This window comes from Macaca mulatta, chromosome 15, assembly GCF_049350105.2.
Source record: "Macaca mulatta isolate MMU2019108-1 chromosome 15, T2T-MMU8v2.0, whole genome shotgun sequence".
NCBI classification, from domain to species: domain Eukaryota; kingdom Metazoa; phylum Chordata; class Mammalia; order Primates; family Cercopithecidae; genus Macaca; species Macaca mulatta.
In genome coordinates this window covers 63,196,185-63,203,726 of record NC_133420.1, presented here as the reverse complement: position 1 = coordinate 63,203,726, position 7,542 = coordinate 63,196,185, and the positions used below count along the sequence as shown (strand labels likewise).

The following is a 7,542-nucleotide window of genomic DNA, read 5'->3' as shown; positions in this document are numbered from 1 at the left end:
TCACGCGATTCTCCTGCCTCAGCCTCCTGAGTAGCTGGGATTACAGGCACGTGCCACCACGCCGGCTAATTTTTGTATTTTTAGTAGAGACAGGGTTTCACCACGCTGGCTGGGCTGGTCTTGAACTCCTGACCTCGTGATCCACCCAGGTCGGCCTCCCAAAGCACTGGGATTACAGGCATGAGCCACCGTGCCTGGCCCCAAACCTTTTAAAATACTGATTATAATATAATATCACCTAGGATGGATTTCACCAAACACTACAAAGGTCTAAGATGCATTCATATACATGCTCCTCAATTAAAAACAACAACAACTTGTACACCTCTTTCAAAAAGGCTTGCTTTGGGAAGTTAACACTATTGCTCTATGACACCTTCAAGTCCATCTAAATTAGCCTGGGAATTGACCTTCTGTTCAAAGAAATCACAGCTATTTAAGGAATGACAACTTCTAAGAAAGATTATTTTCTAGTATATTAAGGCATTTGTACTTCCAAACTGATTTACAGTGAATCATTAGATTATAAACCTATTTATTATCACTGAATATTAGCCTATTCTTAGACACTAATGATAACTCTGAATACATCATTTTAACCTTGTCATTTCCCTACATAAGAGTCATCAATAGCTTTATCCTACTTATAAGGGTGGGGAAAAGTCAAATTTGTCCATCAGGCATTCCAATCTTCCTAATCTCATCACTACCAACTCTTGCCAAAGCCTTAGCTCAAACCGGCTGTCAACTTCCTGTTCTTTGAACTCACCATAATCTGACTGAATGTTCTCATACTATTAGACCCATCTTTAAAACTCTACCTCAATTCTGCCATCTCTCAATATCCAACTCAAACCTCAAAAAAGCTAGATGGTATCATCTCCCCTATGAACTTTTAGCAATGACTACTATTGGGGCTTGGGGGGTTCATTAAATAAAATCCCTTCCCTCCATCCACCTACCTACTCATTTTGGGAATAAGTGAGAAACATGACCAAAAAAGTCAAATAGATAGTGACCAAACTGTCAGCTTTATTATAAAGCTCATATTTTAAAAATACATTAAAAATTAAAGACACAGGCCGGGCGCAGTGGCTCACACCTGTAATCCCAACACTTTGGGAGGCTGAGGCAGACGGATCATGAGATCAGGAGATCGAGACCATCCTGGCTAACATGGTGAAACTCCATCTCTACTAAAAATACAAAAATTAGCCAGGTGTGGTGGCATGCATCTGTAGTCCCCGCTACTTGGGAGGCTGAGGCAGGAGAATCGCTTGAACCTGGGAGGCGGAGGTTGCAGTGAGCCGAGATCGCGCTATTGCACTCCAACCTGGTGACACAGCAAGACCCCATCTCAAAAAAATAAATAAATAAATAAAAATAAAGACACAAAAACAATGAGTTTCCTAAAATTGCATTCTGGAATTGAGCAATTCGCTTACCCAATAACAGCAGCAGTTGGAAAACCATAGGCCTACCGACATAGAGATCTGTTTCTGGAAAATTTGCAGCTTCCAAGAATAGGCTACAAGTGGCTGGCTCCTAAGCCCTGCCTAGTTCCTCGCCCAAGTTCTTCAATGAGATTAGTAAATCCTCCTCTGGGCAAAGAGAGGCCAAGGGAATTACATGGTGATGTCCCTCCACACGGAAACATGAACCTAGGAGAAAAGAGGTGTCCATCCCCCAATTACGGCTTTGTTTCAAACACAGGCTTATGCTACTTCTATGGATGCCTTAAAACATTATTTTTGGCCGAGCGCGGTGGCACCTCAAGCCTGTAATCCCAGCACTTTGGAAGGCCGAGACGGGCGGATCACGAGGTCAGGAGATCAAGACCATTCTGGCTAAAACGATGAAACCCCGTCTCCACTAAAAAATACAAAAAACTAGCCGGGCGAGGTGGCGGGCGCCTGTAGTCCCAGCTACTCGGGAGGCTGAGGCAGGAGAATGGCGTAAACCCAGGAGGCAGAGCTTGCAGTGAGCTGAGATCTGGCCACTGCACTCCAGCCTGGGCAACAGAGTGAGACTCCATCTCAAAAAAAAAAAGTTATTTTTAAATATCATACTGTTTTTAGTATGTTTGTTATCTCCACATAGATTAAGCTCCTAGAAAGTGAAACATTAAATGGATTGTCCGCAGGCACAGTGATGGCAAGACTTGGGGTGGGGACAGCAACACTGTGAACCAGATAATAAAATCTCTGATGAACTGAGGGATGCAGGATGAGAGAAATGTCTGTGCCTGGAGCTTTAGTAGATGACAGCAAAAAGGGGTTATAGGGAAAAACAGCATACACCTCAAAGACCAATTTTCACATGAAGGTATTAAAGCAATGGCTGAAAGTTGCAAGAGTGAGAAAAATGTCAATGCTATATATTCACATTAAAAAGGAAAAACAAAGCAATTCTATCTGTATATTATTTTTATGCACAATACAACAACCACTCAGTTGTTGGGACACAGAAGACTCAAATGACAAAATGACAATTAGGAATCACTACAAATAGATAAAGACTTAACTAACATTCAATGTTGGAAAATTATTTCAAGCCATCAAACCATATAGACCAGAAAGCAACAAAAAGAATGTAATTAAAATGCAAAAAGAAATGAACTTAAACACTGAAAGGCAGGCATAACCATTGAACTGAAAAAAATACTTAGGATGGTAAACAGACTCATCCATCTGGTTTCCATGACTAATAGGAACAGAGGTGATCAGGGAGAGCGAGTGGAGAGAAAACAGGAGGTTATGGATAAGAACCTGGTGAATATACACAGAAGACAGGTGTTGCAAACTAAAATGTACAGAGGCAAAATTAACTACAGTTAACTTTTGGCTAATGAATGAGTGAACACACTAGATAGAACCAAGCAGGCTGGAGCCAGCACGTTCCCCTCCCAGAAGAGCAGCTCTAATAATCACTGCCACAGGAAAATGGCCACCTAAGTGCAACCTGGTCATCTTTTCCCCAAAAAGGCCATACATTCAGATTTTAAATATTTTTATTGTTAGCAACTACAATAATGTTTTCAAAACACTCTGAGGGCCAATAAAACATCTGCAAACAAGATTTGACAGTCAGCTAGCCATTCTTGATTTAGGATATGGACAAAGAAAAAGCCACAAAAGCACCTGAAAAGAAGTAATTTTTAAAAAGGACAGTGAATGATCAGGATAGAACAGTTCACTGAAACCAAAGGCAAAGGGTTTCAAGAAAAAAAATGAGGGTTGGAGGTTGGGGGGAAGGGAGAGCATCAGGAAGATTACAGCATTCATTATGCTGGGCTTAATACCAAGGTGATGGGTTCATCTGTGCTGGAAACCACCATGTCACATGTCACACGTTTACCTATGTAACAAACCTGCATTTCCTGCACATGTACCCTGGAACTTAAAAGCTGAAGGAAAAAAAGGGCGATAAACAGGAAGTTCAATTAAAAATCAAGACAAAGGCCAAGTGCGATGGCTCATGCCTGTAATCCCAGCACTTTGGGAGGTCGAAACAGGCAGATAATTTGAGGTCAGGAGTTTGAGACCAGCCTGACCAACATATTGAAACTCCATCTCTACCAAAAATACAAAAATTAGCCAGACGTGGTGGTGCACACCTGTAGTCCCAGCTACTTGGGAGGCTGAGGCAGGAAAATCACTTGAATTCAAGAGGCAGAGGTTGCAGTGAGCTGAGATCGCACCACTGCACTCCAACCTGGGTGATAGGAGTGAAAACCCTGTCTCAAACAAACAAACAAACAAAAGATTTGAATAAATAAGGGAATACCACACCCCTCAAATAAAATGCCGTTAGTGCTCTTTAGTAATTGGAAAATTTAAAATAGCTTCATACTGCAGCATTAAGAGCCATTCTCCTTTTTTTTGAGACCCATCAGTGATCGCCAGAGATTCTGGTTAATCCATTATCCCTCAGACTCAAGCAAATCCTGCATAGACTACAAAGGCTCAAATCTCCTGGATTATGCTAGGGGATCCAGAACACCTGGTGTCCCACTAGGGTTCAGCATCCACAAGGGTGACACTTCACCCTCTTTTGCGATGGGACAGTCTGTTGTGACATGATGCTTCTACTCTAGAATGACAGGGAAGGTACATACTTACAGACAACCTATCAGCAATAAATAGCAAGTACTAGAACCAAAGAACAGAAAAAAATCCAGGTAGAATGAAGTTGATCATGAAATGCTTTCTGGGAAAATTTGAACATGGCAGAGGACTTGAACATGGTAAGGATAAAGACAAGAGTCATACAAAGTAGATTTGGTGGCCATGTGCCCCAATTTTGAGGCAATATGATTTCATGTAATTTTTTTCTTTTCAATAATGGTTAATTGCATAATTACTTATTTGTTGCACTCTTTTTCATATTAATAATTCTACAACTAAATTCCTTCATCAGACCTTCTACACAATTTGAGTTTGGATAACTGGTCACCATATGTATGAAAGCAATGGAACCCACACTGGTATACAGATGCTTATGAATAAACTGGAGTTGGGATGAGAGAGAGTGAAAGCAAACAGTCCATGCTAAGACATGGGAATCAAACCACAAGCCAGAACCACCTGAGGATGGTGAAGGGGAGAGAGAACTAGCTGGTAAAAGACTCCTCTAAAGTAAGGAGGCATGCGGCTCTCTGAAAAGCCAGCCAACAACTCCTTAATCCAGTTTTTCAGTCTACTTCAGACTGCCAGCTGATCTCAAGGAGTGTCACAATACACCGTAAGGCTATTAGTTAACACTTCTCTTTACAAATCAACCCATAGCTTTAACATGTCACCTGAAATGACAGCCTAGGGAAAAATGTATTCAGGTTCTTCTCCCTTTCAACTATCAGACTCAAACCATTCACCCTGATGTGGAACTTCAGAGCTGTTCCCACACAGCGTAGCACTTAGTCCCTGAGTTGTTTTGTTCTGCCATGTGCATTCTGCTTGAATCCAATCCTTGTCTTCCGTCTTTCCCGCCTCTCAAACAAAGTTTTGGCTCTTACACAGGGAAGTCCACCAAGCTTTGTGATGTGCTACAAACTCTCAGGTTGTTCTGTGTGGTCCACAAGCACACCTGAACCTCTGACCATGTCAGGCAGTTTCCCAGTGAGTTAGCCCTGCCCAAGTGTTAAGTATGCTAGCAGCCTCTAAGAATTCTGGCCCCTCAAGTACAAACTCTGGGAATGTTACACTGATTTGTATCACATGGAGGATTAGTTTCTGTTCCTGGAGTTTGAGCACTCACATAAACAGCAAGGATTCTCCCAACAATCTCTAAGAGTTGAGGACAACAGAAATTCAGCACAACAGTTTACATGAGACGCTTTTTTCTCCCCTGTGCTTCCTGCACACGAAAATTTGTAACAAGGGAATGGTTTGGAAACAACTGTTTCTTTATTAACCAAATTAAATCTAAAAACACTTTAATAAGTTTAAATACACATCGGCCCAGGCACGGTGGCTCACACCTGTAATCCCAACATTTTGGGAGGCTGAGGCAGAAGGATCACTTGAGGTCAGGAGTTTGAAACCAGCCTGGGCAACATGGTGAAACCCCATCTCTACTAAAAACACAGAAAGTTAGCCAGGCATGATGGCACCCGCCTGTAATCCCAGCTACACAGGATGCTGAGGCAGGAGAATCACTTGAACCCAGGAGGCAGAGGTTGCAGTGAGCTGAGATTGCGCCACTGCACTCCAGCCTGGGCGACAGAGCAAGACTCCATCTCAAAACAAAACAAAACAAAAAAGGCCGGGCATGGTGGCTCATGCTTGTAATCCCAGCACTTTGGGAGGCCGTGGTGGATGGATCACTTGAGGTCAGGAGTTCGAGACCAACCTGGCCAATGTGGTGAAACCTGTCTCTACCAAAAATACAAAAAGAAATAGTTGGGCGTGGTGACAGGTGCCTGTATTCCCAGCTACTTGGGAGGCTGAGGCAGGAAAATCACTTGAACACGGGAGGTGGAGGTAGCAGCGAGTCAAGATTGCACCACTGCACTCCAGCCTGAGCAACAGGACAAGACTGTCTCCAAAAAAAAAAAAAGAAAAAAAAAAGAAAAAAAAAAAAAGTTTAAATCTGATTAAGTGCTTGTGATTAAGTGTAGCTAGAAATTTTGAATAAGGAGTCTCATCTCTGTGACCTAATAGCCCAATTTTAGATGACTCCTCCTGTATTGCCACAGACCTCTGCATACACCTATTATAACACATCACACTGCTTTGCTTCTCTTTCTAGACCAAAAGTTGCTTGAGAGCAGAAGCCATGACTTACATGAATTGATTAAAAGCCTAGGGCAGTGCTGGGCACATAGTAGGTATAATACAAATTCATTTACCATAAATTTAGGAGACAAATTTCTAACTAAAATTCTGCTATCTCTGAAGGATTCCAAATCAGCAGTAAATAGCTGCACACCTCAAGCCCTAAATGTGTGGGCATCTGATAATATATAATACTAGTAAGTGGACAGTAACAACCAACCTGCTAAAACAGGTACTAAGGAAAGGAATAAGCCACCAAAGAAGCCTAATGAAAATACGCATGTTTAACATAATCTGAACTCTTTAGCTGTCTTAGGATACTTGGCACAGCATTCAAAATAACAATTGAGTACCTAACAGAAATGTAAACATAGGAAGAATGGCCAACTACCATTTGTTTTCTCTCAAACTCAATGACCTTAGGGTTCACAAGAGGAAGCTTGAGATTTTAACACTGGGAAGAATTACCAACTGTATTAACAGCCTAAATGAAAACGCATTCAACTGAACTTCATAACTGGGTTTTGTTTTCACTATGTGCATTAACTACTCTCATAGGCAACCAAAAGCAGCAGCTTCTACCCCCTAAGTTCTTCTTAACTACAGGCATAACAGAGGGCAATTCATCACTGTAATATTGAAGCCTACACGCAGCTCTGCAGTGCTGAAGAGAGCCTTTAAAGCTCATCACATCTACAATTTTACAACAAGCACAAAAGGGGAGGTGACTTACCCAAAGGTACACAGAAAGTTAACGACAGGGTGAGGGCAGAGTGAGGACAGAACTGGTCTTCCTAAGGCCTGGGCCAGCAATCTACCACCCCAAACCAACCATATCCCTATATTTGTGTTCATTGTGATAAGCTATATCCAAGTATTAGGCAAGCGCAAATGTAAATGTAAATTATTAAATATAGAAGAATCTTCTTAACCAGACTTCTCAGAGCTGCATGTTTTAGCTAACTTAATTTTCTGGTTACCAGAGATTGATATTAAAAAACAAACCTCACAATTATCATCAGGAAAAAGAAAACAAGGGAAAAAACAAACAACAAATACTAGTCCTGTCCTTGGACACACGCAGAGAGCTGTTTTCTTTTTGATAAATCTTTGCTATAAAGTAGTAGTGGTATAGTACAAATAGTCCAGCCCTATCAGTAACTGACTAGTTGTGTAACATTATTCAAGTCAATCTCTCTGCAACTCAGTATTTACACCTTTAAAATGAAAAGACTCAACTAGATAATGTAAAGTGCCTTCTAGCTCT

The 7,542-nt window shown here is 41.5% G+C and overlaps 1 protein-coding gene and 1 long non-coding RNA gene across 11 annotated transcripts in view; both read right to left on the bottom strand.

Moving 5' to 3' along the window:
- The window catches only part of RNF38 (ring finger protein 38), a 147,187-nt gene that overhangs the window by 98,031 nt on the left and 41,614 nt on the right, over positions 1–7,542 (bottom strand). The gene's annotated exons all lie outside the window — the stretch shown is intronic.
- On the bottom strand, positions 4,515–6,084 carry LOC144334632 (uncharacterized). The gene is made up of 2 exons (XR_013404698.1): positions 5,963–6,084; positions 4,515–5,656 (listed from the first exon to the last, which is right to left on the bottom strand). It is a non-coding gene; the product is annotated as an uncharacterized LOC144334632 (long non-coding RNA).